Source organism: Phoca vitulina, unplaced genomic scaffold, assembly GCF_004348235.1.
Source record: "Phoca vitulina isolate PV1807 unplaced genomic scaffold, GSC_HSeal_1.0 scaffold5, whole genome shotgun sequence".
In the NCBI taxonomy this organism is placed as follows: domain Eukaryota; kingdom Metazoa; phylum Chordata; class Mammalia; order Carnivora; family Phocidae; genus Phoca; species Phoca vitulina.
In genome coordinates this window covers 53,621,292-53,643,171 of record NW_022589708.1, presented here as the reverse complement: position 1 = coordinate 53,643,171, position 21,880 = coordinate 53,621,292, and the positions used below count along the sequence as shown (strand labels likewise).

The following is a 21,880-nucleotide window of genomic DNA, read 5'->3' as shown; positions in this document are numbered from 1 at the left end:
TTTATAGTTTTATTTATACTTTTATATATATATAAGAATCAAAGGAGATAATGAATATCCAATTACTTCGTGAGTTATAAAACATGATAGAGATAGGACTCTTTTTTTTTTCTTCCTTCCCCGGCTTTATTGAGATATTATTGACATATAACATATGTAAATATAAGGTATACAACATGATTATATGATATGCATATATATTTTGAAGTACTAACCACAATAGATTATTTAATATTCCATCCCCTCACATCATTACCAATTTTTTATGTAGTGATAACATTTAAGATCTACTCTCAGTACCTTTCAAGTATTTAATATAGTGTTGCTAATTATAATCACCATGTTGTACATTAGATCCCCAGAACTTACTCATCTTATAGCTGGAAGTTTGTACCCTTTGACCAGCATCTCCCCATTCCCTCACTCCCAGCCCCCAGCAACCACCATTCCACTCTTTGTTTCTATGAGTTCAGCCTTTTTAGATTCTATGTTTAAATGAGAACATACAGTATTTGTTTTTCTCTATCTGACTTATTTCACTTAGCATAATGCCCTCAGGGTCTATCCATGTTGTCACAAAAGGCAGAATTTCATTCTACATTATGACTGAATAACATTCTACTTTATATATTTATAAATAATATATTACATTTTTATATTAATATATAATATACATATTTTTATATATATCACATTTTCTTTATCTGTTTATTTATTGATGGACATTTAGGTTGTTTCCCTGTCTGGGTTATTGTGAATAATGCTGCAGGAACATGGGAGTGCAGATAGCTCTTTGAGATAGTAATTACATTTCCTTCAGATAAATACCCATAAGTGGGATTGCTGGATCATATGGTAGTTCTATTTTGAATTTCTTTTTTTTTAAAGATTTTTAAAAATTTATTTGAGAGAGAGAGCATGAGCAGGGTGAGGGGCAGAGGGAAAAGCACCCTCCCCACTGAGCAGGGACCCCGATGAGGGGCTGAATCCCGGGACTCCAGGACCATGACCTGAGCTGAAGGCAAACACTTAACCAACTGAGCCACTCAGGCGCCCCTCTATTTTGAATTTCTTGAGGAACCTCCATACTCTTTTCCTTGTGGCTGTACCAATTTACATTCCCACCAACAGTTCTCCAGGGTTCCCTTTTCTCCACATCTTTGCCAACACTTTTCTCTTCTCTTTTTGGTAATAGCAATTCTAACAAGTGTGAGGTGATATTTTATTGTGGTTTTGATTTGCATTTCCCCAATGATCAGTGAGTTCAAGCCCCTTTTCATGTGCCTGTTGGCCATTTGTATGAAAATGTCTATTCAAGTCCTCTGCCCATTTTAAAATCAGATCTTATTTTTGCTATTGAGTTATGTGAGTTCCTTATATATTATGGATATTTTATCAGATAGATGGTTTATAAATATTGTGTCCCATTCTGTTGGTTGCTTTTTTTTTTAATATAGAGGTTGCTTTTTCATTTTGCTGATTGTTTCTTTTGCTATGCAGAATCTTTGTAGTCTGATGTTGATTTTTGCTTTTGTTGCTTGTCCAAAAAATTGTTGCTAAGAACAGTGTCAAGGAGCTTTGCACTTTGTGTGTTCATCAAGTAGTTTTATAGTTTTAGGTCTTTTTTTTTTTTTTTAAAGATTTTATTTATTTATTCATGAGAGACAGAGAGAGAGAGAGAGGCAGAGGGAGAAGCAGGCTCCCAAGGAGCAGGGAGCCCAATGCGGGACTTGATCCCAGGACTCCGGGATCACGACCCGAGCCGAAGGCAGACGCTTAACCATCTGAGCCACCCAGGCGCCCCTTATAGTTTTAGGTCTTACATTTAAGTCTCTATTTTGAGTTTATTTCTGTGAGTGTGTAACATACGTGTCCAGTCTCATTCTTTTGCCTGTGGATAACCAGTTTTCCAGCACCATTTGTTGAAGAGACCATCTTTTCCCCATTGTGTGGTCTATGTACCCTTGTTGAAAATCATTTGACTGTGTATGCAGGGTTTATTTCTGGGCTCTCTATTTCTATTCCATTAGTCTATATGTCTGTCTTTGTGCCAGTACCATACTATTTTGATTACTGTAGCTTAATAATCCATTTTGAAATCAGGGAGTGTGGGACCTCTAACTTTGTTCTTTTTCAACTGTTTTGACTACTCAAAGTTCCTTGAGATTCTCTATGAATTTTATTTATTTTATTTTATTTTTTTTTTAAAGATTTTATTTATTTATTTGACAGAGAGAGAGACAGCGAGAGAGGGAACACAAGCAGGGGGAGTGGGAGAGGGAGAAGCAGGCTTCCCGCCGAGCAGGGAGCCCGATGCGGGGCTCGATCCCAGGACCCTGGGATCATGACCTGAGCCGAAGGCAGACGCTTAATGACTGAGCCACCCAGGCGCCCCAAGATTCTCTATGAATTTTAAAGTGAAGTTTTCCATTTCCACAAAAAAATACCATTGAGATTTTGATAGGGATTGTGTTAAATCTGTAGATCACTTTGAGTAGTATTGATACCTTTACAATATTACATCTTCCCATCAGTGAACATGGGATTTCTTTTCATTTATTTGTGTTTTCTTCCATTTCTTTCATCAATGTCTTACAATTTTCAATTTTTTACATCCTCGGTTAAATTTATTTCTATAAATAAGATTGTTTATTTCTTTTTCAGATAATTTGTTGTTAGTATGTAGAAATGCAACTAACCTTGTTTGTATGTTGTATTTGTATCCTGTGACTTTACAGAATTATTTTGTTCTAACAATTTTTTGATGTAACTCCTTTTTTTAAAAATCATTTGTAATTACATAAAGGCCAGCGAAGGATTTCTTTTGAGGTAAATGTAGGCAGAAATAGTATCGCCACCAAGACTGCTGTTTAGTCAGTAATGTTGCTTCCTGTTTTGATGTGTGTTGTTCCTTCTGATTAGATGTGTAACTGGATCCTCATGTACACCTGCCTTTGTCATTCCATATACATTTTGGAAAGGATGAAAAATCCCTTTGGAATTCCAGAGATTATGAAATCTCTTTGGAAATAACAAAGAATGTCTCATTATCCAGGACCCACTTATAATTATCTATATTCTCTCCAAGTAGCATTGACGCTCTTAGAAAGATGCTTTGTGCTTTCCCACAGTATTCTGGGCCTCGAATGGAAACAGCAACAACAACAAACCAATACTTCAATATATCTGCCTTAAGTAAATATCACTGTGTGCCTGATTTATGCCATGCTTTTTGTTTGTTCATTATCTGGTACTTCCTTTAATCCCTCTACTTGTCATTATCTGCAGGAACCAGCAATTTGTAAAACCAGAAACCAAAGCAAAATTGAATCCTACAAATGACATCAAAAAGGAAGGAGGCAGATATATTTACATGAGCCAGTTTTAAGGAATCAATAAGTACTTTGACCCCAGTGAAATGTGGACTTTCTCTTCAGACCTTGTCATCAGGGCAGCCAAGTGTCAAGTCCAGCCCATCTTATGGGGTAGCGTTTTTTTTTTTTTTGGGTGTTTTTTTTTTTTTGGAAAATTAAAATAGTGTGGAATGGTGGTAGTCCTACATTCACTACTAACTTTTGCCATGACTTCTTCATAGACTGCTCAATGAAAGCTTCCCCAATTCAATATATAGATGTTGTAACTGCAACCATATGATCCTAAGCTCAATAGTAATATTTATGTACAATTTTGTTTCCATCTTTCATTTTTATATGTCTTTCCTACCTCCCAGGGTCCCTTCTTACTTGTCTTCAGGTGCCCGTAGTGTCCTCAATGCACTGGTGTCCTTTAATGCAATCCTGAGGTTACCTGTGACTGCACAGAGTTCCCATTTTGTTTTCGGACCTCTCGACCCCCACTTTCACCCCTCCACCTGCCTACCTACAAAATATCCCAGGCTCCAACATCAGCTTCTCTTCCTCAGTGTCCTTATAAACTCCCATTTTTTTTTCTTATTATGGCTGGCTAAATTAGAAAAGAAGTACTATGATTAAACTAATTCACAATAAGGTGTCAGTGACCAATGAAGGCCCTCCCTTAATGCTCCTACAGATGTGTTTCCATTTTAATGGAAAATGATCTTCTTCATATATGTTATTGGATAAACAATAATTTCTTCATTTGTTAACGGAAAACTGAGTGCCTAGTCTTACCTTTATGTTTTAATACAGGTGAAGGACTATGAGGTCAGGTAGATCTTTTTGGTGCATTGATCCTGGACCTTCATGACACTGGCTAGACCCTGGTGTCGGGCTTTTCTTGGTTCTACCGTTCATATCCAGCAGTGGCCATGATCCTACCTCCACCTCCCCTGTGGACAAAGCAATCTCAGAGCACATGGGAGGAGGGAGAACAGTTACAGAGGGGAGGGGAAGCAAGCTGCAGCGTGGAGAGATGCGGGGAGAAACAAAGGGAGGAGAAAGTACATCCACACAAATTGAATTCTCTAAACTTCAGGGTCACCCCTGGCCCTAAAATGCTGCGTAAATGAGAACGTAAAAGGGAGGAAATAACACCTGGAGTGAAAGAGGAAGGAGAAAAGTGCTGAGAATCCAGTAAAAAAGCCTTCATTTTTTAGCTAAAAGCCTTTTGGTTAATAAATCTATGATGATGTGCTGTTTACCTTCAAGAGCAGAGAGGGGAGCCCTTTTCTGTTGCTTCTAGGAATTTAAAAAGCAATCAGTATGTGGCTTCCCTGGCATTCCCCTGGCATGACATCAGAGAATGTCTCCCATGGTGAAGTTGAGGCTGCCAATAAATACTTCAGCATTTTCTTTCTTAAGCCAGACCTCTCAATGAAGGTTAGTAAGAGGTCAGAAATCTCTCGGGGTGGCGGCGCTAAAGGTCCCTGCTCCCCCCTGGCAGAGGTTCAGACCCTTCAGGCACCGAGGCATCAGGCAGAGACCAGAGCAGGGCAGCAACACATTCAACTAGAGAAAGGTGTGAAGAACAAAACCCAGCTCCTGATAAAATCAGTGTTTTCTAAACTGAAGAAGCAATTGCGGGGAGGGTGTAGATTTAAGTGTTCATGAAGAGAAACTAAACACACCGAACCTACTGCATACACATTGAGTCAGAACAGTCTTCCCTTGTGTGAGGTGGTGCCCACACAGAGTTGGGTTGGGATCATCCCCGCCTGCCCTGGTGAGCACCTCCCTGGAAGGAGACAGGAGGCTAGGATGGCTTCACAGGGAATTGGGCTCTTATGGGGCTGTGTGCACTCTAAGTGGTGTTCAGACACCAAATGTTCTTCTGCTTTGCAGCCATCCTGTTATCAAATGCAGTCATCGACTGTTGCGGCTTATTAAACTTCTGACCAAATTTGACTCAACTGTAATGTACCTTTTAAGATAAAAAAAAAAGTATTTTTGGTATATAAAGAAGGTTTATAGCTTTTAAAAGTTCAGTAGCTTCCTGGAGCAGAAATGTGTCGTGTAATTTTTAGAAGATAAATAACTGCCCCCTCCCCCCAAACTTGATTTAATGGGTCCATTTTGAGGTCTCACCATGGGCAAATGTCAGCTGTGTTCTGTTAGGTGTGTTATGCTTGGAGGAGGATTTGAGAAAAGCATTTCTTGAGGAGATAGCATCTGCAATTTTTATTTTATTTTTAAAAGCCAAGTGAAATTAAATTTAGGATTGTGTGTCTTTTTTAAGAGTTATCTGAAGTGTTGTTTTTTTCTAAAGTCTCTTGGGTTATTAAGAGTATATGAAAGGTGTTGCTGGGCACAAACATAGTTACACTAGGGATTTGATCTAAATATGGGTTGTTTATGATCTAAACTTTTAAACAATTTGAGACATATTTTGTGATTTGAGACCCTTGCCTTAATAGGATAAAATGATGATTTAAATTACTGTTGTGATACCTCTAAAGGTTCATCACCAAAATGATTAACACTTTTTTTTTTTTTAACACAATACAAAATGTGTCTCTTTTGGTAGCACAAGCATCCTGAATATGGCTCTTAGAATCTCTGAAAGGAGGAGAACTCTATTTTTTAAAGCACACAATTATAGGAGAGTTACTCAACCTCTCTGAGGTTCCATTTTCTCATGTATAAACTGGCCAGTAATAATTTAACTCTCAGAGTTTCTGTGGTGGTTGACTGAGGTTCTGAGCATTGGAGTTGCATCTCATTTCAGTTAGGGATTAGATGTACCTCATCTGCAATCAGGTACAAGTTAAGAAAGATATGTAGGCAAAAGTCCTCTTTCAAATGCTCCTAAATCTTACATAAAGAACAGCAAATGTGGTTCTCCACCTATTTGTACCATCCTGTGGGAGTCCTGCACAGCCCATTGTCCCTCCAGCATGAGACCAGTGGTTGCCAATGATGAGCTCTGGAGGAAGACACCGTGCTGGATGAAACCTTGCATATGGTGGACTTCACATGTGCGTAAGATGTCCAGCACTGTGTCTTTCCCAGTCAGTGTTAGTTTCCTTTTCCCTTGCCCCTAGTGCCTTGGTATCAGTACTTTCCTGGGAATTTGTCAAGAGGATCTGAAAGTGAGATTTAGTACAGCTTTGAGGCCTTGATCCTTAGAGTTCCACTTGAAGTGGATGGTTCTGAAGTCTGAGGTGTTAGAACTGGGTTACTGGGAGACAGTACTCATTTTCATCAGGTACTGAGGAGGAGACATATAAGAGAATTAGGCTCAGAGCACGTATACATTTGCAGGATGCAGAGGAGTATCCTCTAGAATCTACTTATGCAGTTATATTTTAAGTAATGGTGAATTTAAGTAATGTTAAAAATAACATGCATTGCTATTCCATAGGCTATTTTTACAGGAGGTATCTTTCCTCACAGTGAAACACAAAATTTCTGCTTTTGTGAAGTCAGAGTATGAACTGAAAATATAAATGGAGTTAGAGATGAATTAAAATTATTTTACTAGATTTTGGATTGAATACAGGGACTAGCACTTCCTAATAAATTATTTTAAAATACTTTAGCGTTAATGTTTTGTTGTTCTTGTCCAAGTTTGGGCTTTAGTGACTAGGTACAAATGCATTTCTCACTTAACTGAATTTTCAAATTTCTGTTTATAAGATAGAGATGCTAAAGATGGAAGCTTTGCTGGAGACTATTTCATTGTTATTTCAGAAAAATTCAGTGTGACTGATATTATAGTGGACTGATTGATATACCAATCAATCAGTCTTCAAGAGAAGAACCGCCCTGGCAACAACAGTCTAATTCCATAAATTTTTACCGTTTTGTGCTAAGGATTCTCCTAGGTGACAAGGATAAAAAGCCTTTTGGGAATTCGTTACATTTAAGACAAACATGTAAACAGAGTGTTTCAAAAAGTGTAGTAAATTCAGCAATAGTGGGAATCACCAGAGTCTGTGGAAAGACCAGAAAGGGCCCCCTGAGAAAAAGGGTAAGAGTCTGAGGACAGACTTTGGTTTGTTTGGTTTTTGCATTTTTTTGTTTCTTTGATTTTATTGAGATATAATTGATCTGTAACATTTTGTAAGTATCAGATATACAATGTGTTTTTTTGACACATTTATATATTGTAATGTGATTACCACTACAGTGTTAGCTAACATCTCTATTGTCATATAATTATTGTTTCTTTTTTGTGGTGAGAACTTCGAAGTGTATAATGTAGTATCGTCAGTCATAATCACCATGCTGTGCACTAGATCTCCAGGACTTATTATAGACTAGTTGCAAGTTAGTACCCTTAAACATCTCCCCAATTCTCCCACTCTCCACCCCACCTCCGGTAGCTACCAGTCTACTTGCTGTTTTTATGAGTTTGACTTTTTAGATTCCATATGTAAGTTTTATCATATAGTATTTGTCTTTCTCTGTCTGACTTACCTTGCTTAACAGAGTGCTCTCAAGGTCCAACCATGTGGTCAAAAATAGCAGGATTTCCTTCTTTCTCATGGCTGAATAAATATTCCACTGTGGGGTGTGTGTGTGTGTGTGTGTCTGTATCGCATCTTCTTTATCCATTTACTTGTTGATGGGCTCTTAGGTTGTTTCCATGTCTTGGCTGTTGTGAATAATGCTGCAGTGAACATGGGGGTACAGCTGTCTTTTTGATATCTTGTTTTCGTTTTAATTAACCATTTTAAAGTGAATATTTCAGCAGAGTTTGGGGAGAGAGTTTTGCAGAAGGGAATATTTGAACTCAGTTTGATAGGCTTTTGATGAAAAGAGGAGGGAAAAAAGCAAATGGAGGGAACAGCAAGGACATGATATGGTAAATACCTGTTGGTCTCACATAGCAGTGTACATTCCTTTCTGGGTAGCAGCACCTAACTTTTCCTTGGGGAACCAGGTCTCTTCTTAATCTGTGAAATTCAGCTGGTGCTACCCTCATCCTCCAGCTAGAAGGTGGGAGTGTAGACGCCCTGGACCACTCACTCGACTGTTCAGAGTATTATTCTCTCCCCCTGCAGACCATAGAGAGGGTGAACTAAGCTAGATGAGTGAGACCCAATCCTAAAACATTTGTTGAATTTGTGGAAAAAGGTATTTTTGCTTTTTGCTTTTGTTTTAACTTAGGTTGCTAAGTGATAGAACATAAATATGGGGCTCCTGGTAGTCATTTTGCCTCTATTAAAGATAACCTACTTAAAAATGAAGCCAATGCAGAGGGTAGCAGAATGAAGAGATGGAGAAAGTTTCTGATAATATAATTTAAGCACTTAGATTTATCCATACCTGAATCCATTATCCCTTGGACTTTTCAGTTAAAGGTACCAATAAATTCCCTTTTGCACGTTAGCTACCTTGAGTTGGGTTTGTGTCATTTGAAACCCGAAGAGTTCTAATAAAGTGTTTTGGATCTTTTTTTTTTTTTAAGAAATTGTTTTGCTTTTAAGAAATTTTGTTAGTTTTGACTTAAAAAGAAACTGTGGCAGTTTCCAAATAAGTATGTTTCCTCTGAAAGGGAAACCTGTTTCTTCCTCTTTCTAATATATGTTCAAATAATCAGAAAATTAAGCTCCATTCTAAATATTATTTCAGAGCAGCATTTTATATCAATTACACTCAAAAGAAAAGAAGACTTTACCCAAATTTTAGGCATTTTTGAAAGCCGTTAATTTTATGTAAAGTATTTTTTTGTGTGTTTATAGACTCTCTAGCCACCTTCTTGGTGGGGAGGATTTAGGTTTCTGGACATGGTGCCCCCAGCAGGGGGAGGTCAATCCTGCATGCCCATGCTGGGTTCATCCCTGCCTCAGCCGATAGCACATAGAGTCCCAGACCTCCCTCTCTTTGGGGTTTGCGATCTCAGCACCAGAAATTCCCAGCTTCCAGAAATGCCTCTGAGGAGATCGTCTCTGAGGAGATCATCTCTTTTATGAGTCACCTGAAGATATGCAGATGCATTTAGGCAAGAACATGGTTTTAGACTGTCTGGTCATTATTGTTAAACTAGTCATTTCGAATAGTAAAATTTCCTGAGTTGTTTGCTCACCACCATTTCAAAATGAAAAGCACTCCCTTTCGACCTACACACCAAAGTAAACCAAAATTGCGCCTACCTCTGTCTTATCTGCTGATCATTTAGCAAGCGCACTTTCAGATCTCTTTGATGTCTTTATCAGTTACCTTTTTCAATCAAAGATAACTTTTATCTTCACACATCATTAATGAATTTTTTAAAAGTTGGCTTCCCCTGTACACATATCTTGTCATTTATCTGGCAGTACAAATTAAGTTTGTATGTTCTTCTAGGGGCTCTCTGGCTGTCTGAAACCACTTCCTTGCTTTTGTCTCTAGTTTGTTTTCATTAAGGAAAACAAAGCAGATATAGACTTAAGAACATTAACTTGACGAAAGTAGTTGGTTGTGTTAGAGACATCTTTCCTTGTAGAAACAAAACTCAGACTTCACTAAAGAGCCTTACTCCCCAGTGGGTCTGTGGACTTAGGGCAGGGTTCTTGGAGGTGCTAACTGCGATCCAGGTCAGAGGCAAGAGGATGGACCAGGCCTGCCTCTTGTATGATTTAATGATTGGCTGAGCCAGCTTAACGAACAATGAGCTTGCATGCCTTGTTGAAACAATAATCCTTGATTGGTCCAAAGGGAGATATTGACAACTCATATGGGAAGAAAAGCAGTTTAGCCCAGCCTACATTATCTGTGCCTCAGAAACTCTGCAGAAGGCACGGTGCTCACTTCCAGGGAATCCAGTGTGACAATGGGACTTGGCAAGTCATTCTCAGGGATGTGGTGAGAGGGATAATTTCGATTCATTTGTACAGTTTACTATTTTCTGGTTCCTCTTTCTTGCTGTTCAAGTCATTGTGGGGGCACCTGGGTGGCTCTGTTGGTTAAGTGTCTGCCCTCAGCTCAGGTCATGATCTCAGGGTCCTGGGATGGAGCCCAGCGTCAGGCTCCCTGCTCAGCCAGGAGTCTGCTTCTCCCTCACCCTCTGCTTCTCCCCCACCCCTGTGCGTGCTCTCTCTCTTTCTCTCTCTCTTTCTCTCTGTCAAATAAATAAATAAAATCTTAAAAAAAAAAAGTCATTGTGAAGTATAAGAATGATAAGTGAGAGCATAGTGGTAGGTGAGAGGTCTTTTTTTAATGATAGGTTTATTTAATCGTAAGCAATTTGTCATCAAAATTCAGTCTCAGTTGAGTCACCAATAATGATAAAACAGAAATTGGAAATATGGGGAGTGTATCTTTGTGCTATTGATTCTGCAGAGGCCTGAAAGGCATGGATCCTTAGGTGGTGGTGAGCTGGAGACATGCAGTGAAGAGGCAGAGGGTGTTTATTTTGGTTTAGATCCCTTCCAGTGGTTTCCCTTTGCTATTAGAGTGACAGGAAGTCCTTCCCAGTATCCACAAGCCCTTGTGGGATCTGACCCTGCTGCCTTGTGACCTCTGCTCGTGCCACTTGCCCATTCGTTAGCAGGCTCTGGGTCCACCAGCCTCCCCTCCACAGCCACCACGGGCCATTTGCATCTTCTGCCTGGGATGCTCTTGACCAGACTCTGATCTCAGCAGCTCCTTCGGATCCTTCAACTCCCAGCTTACATGGCAGCTCTTCCAAGAGGCCTTCTCTAAACCTGCCTAATATTACCCCCAGTCCATATTCAGTCACTCTACGCAGGGAACATGTTTTACCTTCTTCATAGCACTTATCACTATTTAAAATTATTTTTTAGCTTGTCAGTTTTCCATCTCTTCCTACTAGAATCCATGTTTCATGAGGGAGGGACCTTGTTCATCACTGTATTCCCAGCCCTTAAGCATCATCTCGTACAATATAGAGTGTCAGTTAACAATGAACATTTGAGTTTTCTAGATCTATTTGAATTCTGATCCATTATTATATATGTACCAAACATAAACAGTTCTATTGCCCGTTGCCATTATGGGGAAAATTTTAGCCACCTGAAACGGCAACCCCTCCCACCTCCTTCCAGCCCACACCTATCAGAGGTCCTGGGAGCTCAGACAAGGTGGTAGGTTTTACTGGGTAAAAGAGGAGAGGGAACAGTAGAGGCTCACAATGAAATGTGTGCCACTTGCCTGGGGGAGGACATGTTCCCCCGAAGCATCTTCCAGACGCAAACCGTGATCGCCCTCTCCCCACCCCCAGGGAACCTGCACGTGGCCACACAGCACGTGTGTCAGTTTTTGAAAATTAACAAGTCCTTGAATGTTTTTTGCCATTTCTCCATCTGTGACCTTTGGATTTGTTTTATGAAATGTGTGATCATGCCACCTGGCAGGAAGAGAGGCAGGTTCTGGGAAAGAGCTTGGCATTCCCCGTGGACGTTTCGCAGGGACTTGGGGCCTATAGACCAGGCCGCTGATGGAGGCCTTCCACAGGATTCCCTTTCATTCCTCCCCACCCTAACATTCCTCCTCCCCTGGGGCCCCTTATTCATGTGTGTAGGAGAAGAAACAGAAACTTGACAAAAAGATGATTTTTGTGAAGCAGTTTAATGGCAGAATAGACAGTGAATGCCACCCTAGGGTCAGCTGGAAAGGCTAGATGTATAAGAACTGCATTTTCATTGTTACTTTGAAGATGGTAGGATGGGAAAACTCAGTAGCTTCATACACCTAGGGGTCCTTTAGAGATGACTGTCCCATTTACTGAAACATATATGACCTGTTTTATTCAGAGGCATAGACATTTGATTTTAATGGTATCTGGAATTCCTTTGAGATGACAAAGAAATGTGGAACAGCATGATCCCCTCCTCTCTTGGACATAGCTTGATCATGAGAGAGTGGACCCCTGGTGAGGGCAACAGGTCACGTGTGCAAAGATGCCCTGTCACCTCAAGGGACTAAGGATTTAAAGCACAGAACAGTGGTTGCACATGTATGGGTGCGAGGTGTGTTTATATAGATGGGATCAGAAGCAGGGAAGTTTTGAAAAGGAAATAAGGACTGGTCTCTATTTAATAAGGTTTTTTGTAGGCTTGTTTCAGACCAAAATGACTGTTCTATATCTTATCAGCTCACTCTTCCCTTTTGAAGAGAAGCAAAAATATCACAGTCTCCTGAAGTCTAGGTGCTTTGCTTGTCTTGACTGGCAGGTGTTTTCAATTACTGGCTTCTTCCCAGAGTGGAGAGATGCGTTTAAATTCCTGTCAGGGAAGATGAAGCCTACCTGATGAAACTTGACTTTGGCTCCCTTTGTAGTTGGGCCATTTGGGCGTTGGGTGTTTCCTATTGAGATTACACTCCCAGTCCAAAAAATCAACAAGCTAATATGGGCATAAAGATTGGCTTTTATAATTATTTTGCAATAAGTATACTCTCTTATCAAGAAAACACAACAGCACCTTTCCTTAATTCAACTCTGTCAACTTTTATCAAGCATCTACTGTGTGTCAGGCCATGTGTCACACTCAGGGGATGAAAAGAGATGAGATATGCTCTTCAGGAAGGCAGAGAACAAGATGCCTGTTTATATATGAGAAAGATAAACAGTTGTGTGCTTGAGCTCTCATTTTACTATAATTCAAAATAGTAATTTATTGAATGCCTAACTTTTGTCAGACATTTTACACGAATCATCTCTACTCCTTGCAACAATCTGGCTAAGGAGATGGTATTAACTTTAATTTATAGCCAAAGAAGCTAAGGCTGAGAAGATGAATAACTTTCCAAATTTATACAGCAAGGAAGTGATTCTGATTCATTCCCTTTTTTTTTTTTCCGTTGGACAATAACTTAGATAGGAATGTATTTTTAAATGAAGCCAGCTCAAATGCTAGTTTTTAAGACCATCTACAAAAGAGATAAGCAAAGAAAAGAGATGATCTTCATAATCTTTTCAAAGCTCAGTGATCCAGTGTGGCTGAGGGATTTGAGAACTATTTAATAGAGAATCAACATATGACATTGAATGAGACAAAGAAGAAATAATTTCTGAAAAGTTGGAAGCAAGGTTTTTGTCTTTTTTCCATCATTGGAACCGGAAATAAAAGGAAAACATTGTGTTTTGTTTTGAAGGTGTAAAGCCCAAGTCAAAAATGAACAAGTCTTTAAACATAGCGGTCAGAAGGAGAAGGCAGGGAACCTTAAATACTGTAGCTCAGTGATTTAATTTTTACTACAAACTGTAGAGTTGGAAACATTTTATATGATGAATCAATATATACATATTTACATAATGCCAAAAATATACTCACATATATGTGGAACAGACTCTAATGAAATATTACCTCTATTACAGACAATATACTCTGGTATCTTCTATTCTAGCTAATAAAACAAATTCTGGTCTCGATCCAATCACTGATGGCTCACAGCATGATGTTTGAAAAACAAAGCTCTGTCTAATCCCTCAATTTTTTTCCCTCTCCTCTCTTTATCCCTCAACCCCAAGAGAAACATCCCTAGTAAAAATAGAAACACTGACACCTGTCACCCCCCCGTCATTGTTCCACATTCGTATCCATGTTCAACACAGGTGCCCCTCCTCTCAACCTCCATATAGACCCGGGCTTCTAACGCAAGGGACCGCTGGTATCTGTCCCCTTCCTTTTTTGCAAATGGGGAGAGTGTCCCGTTCATTCTTGGTGCTCTGCAGATTATGATTGCTGAAGGGATTTTTTTTCCCCCGGTAAATGACACTTCTCTAATTGTGAGAAAACATTCCTAATTTTGGATGCTTTTCAACATAACTTTTATAACTAGAAAAAGAAGAAAATCTTTGTCACTCAACAATCTTACAATTCCATTAGGAACTTACCTTTTTATTTTAGAGAGAGAGGTCAAACTTAGAAACCTAAATGAAATGCAGGCCCAGTGAATGATTGGAGGGTTATTTCAATTACAAATATGCTGGGTTTTTTTTAATAGAAATGCTTCTTTTGAAAGTAATGGTACTAAAATTTTGTGTTGAGGAAAAACAGATTGTCTTCCATCAGAATTGTATTGGAATATTTTGTTTTCTCATGAAAAATGTAATAGAACTTGTGGGGATTTTTGGTTTTGTTTTGTTTTTTGAGTTAGTGTTAACCTGGTCTGAACAACTGAGGGTTTTGGGCCAAACCTTATAGTGTCTTTTGTGAGAAGAGTAATGGGGTGTAGTATGTGGTGCGCCGTTCAGTTGTATTTGGAATCATTTTTAGCACAAAAGCTGCAAAGGAAAAATATTACAGAGAGATTGGAGTTTGTGGAACTATGAGAGGTATTCACAAGCCTGCGATTTTTTAAAAGTTTATTAAATGATGGAAATAAGATATTGAAAAGAAGATAATAAGCAGTAGATTTGATAACTGGTCTATAAGTATTAGACTTCATTGTAAATATAAATTCACTACAAACACTTGCCATCAGTGTGTTGCTTGAGCCAGAACCATGACATCCTCCTTAACACCACCCTGTCCCTCACTCCCCACATGAGGCATTATTATGTCCTGTTGATTCTCAGAGAACCTTAAGTCCACCTGCTTCTCTTTCTCAAGTCAAAGATACCACCTCATTTTGTGGAGGCGGGGGGATGTCTTTAGGAGACTTTCTGAAATGGCTACTTTATCCCCCACCCCACTTCCATTCTTGCCTTCTCTAATCAGCAGCTGCCCAAGTAAACTATTAAAAACATAAATCAGACCACATTGTCTTATATACTGGGAAGTACATTTCTAACACAGTCAATAACCCCATAAAGCTCTACAGGATCTCACTTATGTCCCCATCACTAGTCACCCCTTCTTCCCACACTGGCCTCCTTTCCATTCCTTGAACTCACCGAGTCCCTCTCCTCTTCAGAGCCTTCCCACATACTTTCCCAAGCCAAACATCATGAGCTTTGTTTCTTCTGAAGGAGTCATATGAGGAGGCTGTGGATATATTCTTATGATGCTGCCATCACTTGATGTATTTTTTAAGTTTCTCTGAAGTAGCATTCAAGAGCCTACAGGGTTTTTTGGGAGAAAATCTTCAGTGGAAGAATATTTAGTAATACTGAGTTTGGTTTAAAACATTGTAGTCTTTGAAGCACTTGTACAAGTCTTCTCATTTAAATTTTGTTTAATTCTCATAAGACCTATGTTTGAAGTTGATATTGATGTTCAGAGAAGCTAAGTAGATAGTAGAGTAGCAGACTTAGATTTAAATATATTAGCAATGGTTGTTAATTATAAATAGACATAGTGCTCTAATTAAAAGACGAAGATTATCAGATTGGATAAGGCCCAACTTAATGCTCGTTCCAAGAAATATATCAATATGTAAGAATGTAAAGGGTTGGAACTAAAAAGTGGAAAAAAAACAATAAAATGCAAATACCAATGTCTCCACTTGCCCCCTCCCCAAAAAATAAAGCAGTGGTAGCTATGTTAACACTAAGAAGACTTTTTAAAGCAAAAAATATTATCAGATATAATGAGGATATTTTACATTGGTAAAAATTAATTCACCTGGAAGTTATAATCATCCTCAAATTTTAGAAAATCATATGACCTAATTTTTAAAAATTGACAAAACTAAGAGAAGAAATATAAAAATTTGTACGTAGTAAGAGATTATGATATATCTCATTCAGTAAGTTGAGAGACAAAAAAGTAAGCATTTATAAGGTTTAAACTCTATGATGACGAACTTTAATTAAGGACACATAAAAAACACCCAACACAAAACAAGTGCAGAAAACCATTTTTGCCTAGTATATAAGGAACATATATGTATTAAAAAAAAAGAAAAAATGACTGACCAGATACTGAATCAAAAAGCCAGTCTCAAAATATTTGAAAGGATTAAAATTTTACAAATAATTAAAAGTTGATCACTATTCATTTAAGCTACAAATCAGCAATAGTAATACTGAGAATAGTAGTAAAATCTTGAATATTCCCATATTTAAAAATTAAGAATTATTCTTCTAGGGGTGCCTGGGTGGCTCAGTCGTTAAGCGTCTGCCCTCGGCTCAGGTCATGGTCCCAGGGTCCTGGGATCGAGCCCTGCATTGGGCTCCCTGCTCAGTGGGAAGCCTGCTTCTCCCTCTCCCACTCCCCCCGCTTGTGTTCCCTCTAGAGCTCGCTGTGTCTCTCTCTGTCAAATAAATAAATAAAATCTTAAAAAAAAAAAAAAGAATTCTTCTAAATAGATACAGGGTCAAAAGAGAAATCACAATTGAAATTAGAAAGTATTTTTACCTGAATGGTAATGAAATTTTGACATATCAAAATGTATAAGATGCAACTAAAGCCATATTTGAGGGAAATTTATAGCCTTAAATGCATGTTAAAACTGAAAATTAATGAACTGAACATCCATCTCAAAAATTTATAAGAAGAAATGAAAAATACACTGAAAGAAAGTAGAAGTAAGAAAAAAAGGAGAAGACCAGAAAATAAAATTAAAAAACAAAAAACAGATGCATAGGACTTTGACCATCATCAAAGCCAAAATTTTGTTCTTTGAAAAGTCTATTAAAATTGACAACCTGAAACAAGAAAAAAAGATTAAATAACCAGGCAATGGAAATGATAAAAGGTGATATCATTATAGTTCCTTGCAGACATTGAAAATATAGTAAGAGGACATTATCAACAACTTTAATAAGTGTAAAATTTCTGAAGAAAATATTAGCAAGTTGTCAATATATTAAAAAAATACATGAGAAAATTGATTTTAAAGATTTTGTTTATTTATTTTTTTTGAGAGAGAGTACAATTGTGGGGTTGGGAGGAGCAGCAGAGAGGAAGAGAGAGGGACAAGCAGACTCTGCACTGAGTGGGGAGCATGGGCCCAACGTAGGGCTTAATCCCACAACCCTGATATCATGACCTGAGCTGAAACCAAGAGTTGGATGTTTAACCAATTGAACCACTCAAGGTACCCCTACATGAGCAAATTGATTTGAGACACAAGGTTGCTTTAATGTAATTTTCCACACTATATAAAAGGAGAAAAATCATATGATTACCTTATTATATACTGATATAGTATTTATTAAAATTCAACATTAGTTCATGATAATAATTCTTAGTATACCAGGAAGAAAAGGAAGTTTTCTTAATCCAAAAAGGATATCCACACCAAAATCTACAGTATAGTTTATGTATGTGCACCCCAAATCTACAATTAAAGCCTGTGTCCTGTCAGGAGTCATTGTGGCCTCATTCTGACCTGTGCTGTGCCATTCTCCACATTTAGTTGTTCATTTTCTCTATGGTTTTGTAAAAAAAAAATTGATGAAATAAAGGAACAATGAAAGAAATATCTTACTTATTTTTGAAACCATACAGGATGCCTATAAAGATGGTAAGTAGATTAAATATATCGACATGATTTTAAGTTAGGCATTCCCTTAAGCAAAAGAATACCAGTATCAACAGGAATGCAGAATTGGCAGGCCAGGTCCCAAAGACAGGTCAAGGTCAAACCCTAGGACAAGCTGAGAGAAATCAGCTAATGCTGAGAGGATGGGGAGCTGTCATAGATCCCTGGAGGCTGGGTCCAGAGGGAAGGAAATGCAAGTTCACTTAGAGATAGGGCTATTGTATGATTGGGGGGCCAGAGGCTAAGTTAGTTCTTCTACTCCTTGGGGACAAAGGGTAATAAACCAGGAAATGTTCTTGTCTGTGGTGCATCATCATGAGGAGGTAGAGGGAACACTGATTCTCAGCAGTTTCCTCCACCTGGTTCAGTACTTTTGGATATTGTGTCTCACGTCACGGAGTTTAACTTGTGTGTGTATTAATTTCCACTGAAGTATTTTGTTTTTTGGTTTTTTTTTTAAAGATTTATTTATTTATTTATTTGACAGCGAGAGACACAGCGAGAGAAGGAACACAAGCAGGGGGAGTGGGAGAGGGAGAAGCAGGCTTCCCACAGAGCAGGGAGCCCGATGCAGGGCTCGATCCCAGGACCCTGGGATCATGACCTCAGCTGAAGGCAGACGCTTAACGACTGAGCCACCCAGGTGCCCCTCCACTGAAGTATTTTGATAGTTGTCCTTTTTCACAGAAACAATGCAGACAACAACATGGAAAATAAAGTAGCTACTGTCATAGTCATCATGACTATTTCTGCACATTTCTTGTGTTTCCCAAGCTGCTCCCTCCTGAGAATAAAAACAAATCCCAGCAAAAGTTACACCACAGCCTTTCTTTGGCTACAGCCAGCTCTCCCAGGTCCCTCCCAGAGAGCTTTGGGGTCTCAGTGAGTGTCTCACATGTGTGTGTGAGTGAGTCCTCTTGATTACTGCGGCTCACCAGCAAGTCAATTCCCCCTTCATCCTAGGGGAGGTTTCCAGTCACTGTGACTTCACATGTGGCCCCAATGTCATTGGTAACTGGGAGTTCTACTGACACCTATCCAAGGGTGACAGAACCTCACATCTAGGGCTAGACAAGTGTTCCCCACTTTTCCTAAGTTCACACTACACCACTTCACTTTTAGGAAAAAATTACATTACTACCTGTTTTCATTAACTGAAAAAAAAAAGGATTTCTGCCTTTACATAAAAAGGTGAAAAGTGAAAAAGAGCATTCAGTATTTGTTCTACAGCAAGCCGTTATTGGGGCAGCACACACCCCAAGCAGAGTGCCCCCCCACCAAGCTCCTTCCTTGGGAACGGTGCTCAGCATCTCAGCGTCAAGCTTTGAACTCTGTCTGTGAGCATCTGTGCTTTATCTTGATTTATTTTGTGCATATGTTAGCAAGATGTGTCCTTAAGTATCAGAAAAGCATTTGGGTCTGGGAATGCTTAAAAAATTTTCCATATATATTAATGGTAAATGCTTCTTTGCTTTACACCATTTTGGTTCAGGAAAGTTTTCAGGGGAATACTTTACTCTCATACAGTGGGGTACACCTCTATTAACACTGGCAATTGCGTTAATTAGGTGCAGCCCAAGAGTGAGTGTCATAAATTGAGAAATGGAACTGGACAAATGCCACTAATATCTTCTAGTGCCCTGCTGAGATTTCAGATAAACCACTCCTATTTTTTCCTGTTAATTCATTGCAATTTCCCTACCTAGGACCCCTGTGTGCCTGCTGGAGCAGTCTCCTCATATTCAAAGGGCAGACATTTTGTGGTTCTCAGCATCGCTTCTTTTTTCTTGTATCATGGTTCCTTGTCCTAGAAGAAAATTGTTTCCTTGTCACTATTTTCCCTTCCATTTTTATCCTTGGGAGCTCCTCCTTCTGTAGGTTAGTTCAAAGAGAATCCACCTCTCGGTCCTCCAGAGATAACAGATACACCTGACTCCCGAGCGCACATAGGGCTTCAGCTCAGATATGGGGCATAAATAAGTAAATTCTAGGACTGTCCCAACAAGAAAGAGAACACCTTAGTGCTTTTTACAATTAGATCTTAACAAATATTCCTTCCTGAACATATAAGATTGTGAGTGACCAGAATATTAGATGTTATGAAAGGCAATGATATATTTTGAAGGAGGAAGGCTGTCATGCAAATACTTCTGCCTCCTTTATCATTCTGGTTTGGAATGTGTATTTTCCTTAAAGAAGGGTTTACAGAGTTGGAACCATGGAGAGTTGTTTTTTTTTTTTTTTTTAAGTGAAACTCTCTGCTTTGTAATAGTCCAAAAACTATCCATCTTGTATCCTCTTATGGTTTGAAGCCTTTTAGCAGAGTAGAGGATTTTAGTATTACATGCAAGTAAATCAATAAATTTCTCCAAAGGAAATAATGTAAACTTTTTTATGCTAGAAAACCAAATTCCTGAAATACAAGGCTAGTTACCTATCTCATTAAGAAACATGAGTGCAAACGAATTCTATGGAAAAAATTATGGAAAGCAGTTGGCTAGAGAGTGATTACAGAGGTTAATCTGTGTACTAATTGGCTTGTTTAGGACGTGCTGGCAAACCAGATTCACCAATCACTTCTAGTGTAGGTAAATGATGCAGCATTGTAACAATTAAAACATGATTCATTTTTCCACAGTGTTTCTACATTAACTTAAAAATAATCATTTGGGCTTAATCCAAATCAACAAAAATATATACAGCCTCTAAATAGAGCTTTTACCTTTCAAGTAATTTTCCTGCTGCTGAATGTGTAGAATGGTGCAGGACAGAGCTTCATTTCTGAACTGCAGAGCTTAAAGGATATTCTCGCAAGGCACATGCCCTCCTTACACCCCCCATTTATTTATGCTACAGGTCGTTATTCTAGTGAATGTGACACTGCAGTCATTTGTACAGTTACAAATTATAATGTGCATGTACAAATTATAACTTTTTTGCACAGAGTAAGGAGCAGAGCTGTATCAGGTGATATAAGAGGGATAAGTAAAAGTCACTTGATACAATAAGGAAAATAAATTAGGAAGAATTTTTTTAACCAGGGGAATTTTTTCCTTAAGAGATACTCATTTCTGCTAAAGTAAGAGTTTCTGTCTGACACATACCAAAAATGCCACAGAAAGCAGGTAGCCTGATGGTACATGCTCACCACATGCCCCTCCTGGGCTGAAATGTTGACCCTTGAATTTTGAACATGGGGACCCTGCCCACCCTCCCCCTTTTGGAGGCCCATGGGAAATCATTCCATTTCCTTGCTACTTGCCCTTTGTTGTAAGCATAACTTTTCACCAAAACACCGGAGGTCCCAAATCAGAGAATCTGGGGTTCTGATGGGAGGGAGAGGTAGCAGAGAAGCAGAACATGAGAAAGCCCGGTTAGAACAAGCATGACTTCCTCTGGGGCTAGTGGAGAATGAAAAGGTGTGTCTCACTGAGCAGTCAATGGGCACAGAGAAGTCCCCCCTGCTTGGGGACAATTCTTTAGGATTTCAGAACTTTGAGATATGTCTTTTGATTGTGTTTTTGCTTAGCTGTGTGTCTGTGATCTCCTTAGTGATAGATTCCAAGTCTTTATTCATTCATGTATTTTCAGATCCAAACAGTGTCAGGCACCTAGCAGTTGTAAGTGTTTGATGATGATGATGGTGGTGGTGGTGGTGGCAGCCAACGTTTATCACTAAGCATTTGGGATGTGGTATCTAATGCAATCTTCACAACAGTTGTGTGGAGGCATTATTTTTTTAACATCCATATATAAAGTGCAGGGTTTAAGCTCCTTGTTCAAGGTCTCACAACTCATAAGTGTTAGAGCTGGGGATCGGATATCTCTAATAATGAAAATGGTACAAAAGCGCAAATATTTGAATGAACTATTGAATAATGAAAGCAGTGTTCCCATTTATATAGATGGCCCCCAAAACTGTGTGTTTGACATTAGACTAGGGCAGGGTTTCTTAACCCATTGACATTTGGGGCTGGATAATACTTTGTTGTGGGGGCTATCCTTTGCACTGGAGGATGCTTAGCAACATCCCTAACTTCTACCCATTAGATGCCAGTGGGACCCCCCCCAAGTTGTAACAACCAGAATTGTCTCCAGAGGGCAAAACTGTTACCAGTTTAGAAGTGCTGGCCTTAGAAGCC

At 38.9% G+C, this 21,880-nt stretch overlaps 1 protein-coding gene across 11 annotated transcripts in view; it reads left to right on the top strand.

Moving 5' to 3' along the window:
* ENOX1 (ecto-NOX disulfide-thiol exchanger 1) overlaps nucleotides 1–21,880 on the top strand; it is a 550,829-nt gene that overhangs the window by 207,268 nt on the left and 321,681 nt on the right. Inside the window, exon 1 of one of the 11 annotated variants that reach the window (XM_032402959.1) lies at nucleotides 2,690–3,485. The exons of the other annotated variants lie outside the window; for them this stretch is intronic. The gene's annotated coding sequence lies outside the window, so the exon portion shown is untranslated. Of the gene's footprint in view, nucleotides 1–2,689; nucleotides 3,486–21,880 lie in introns of those variants that run through there. 11 annotated transcript variants of the gene reach the window in all.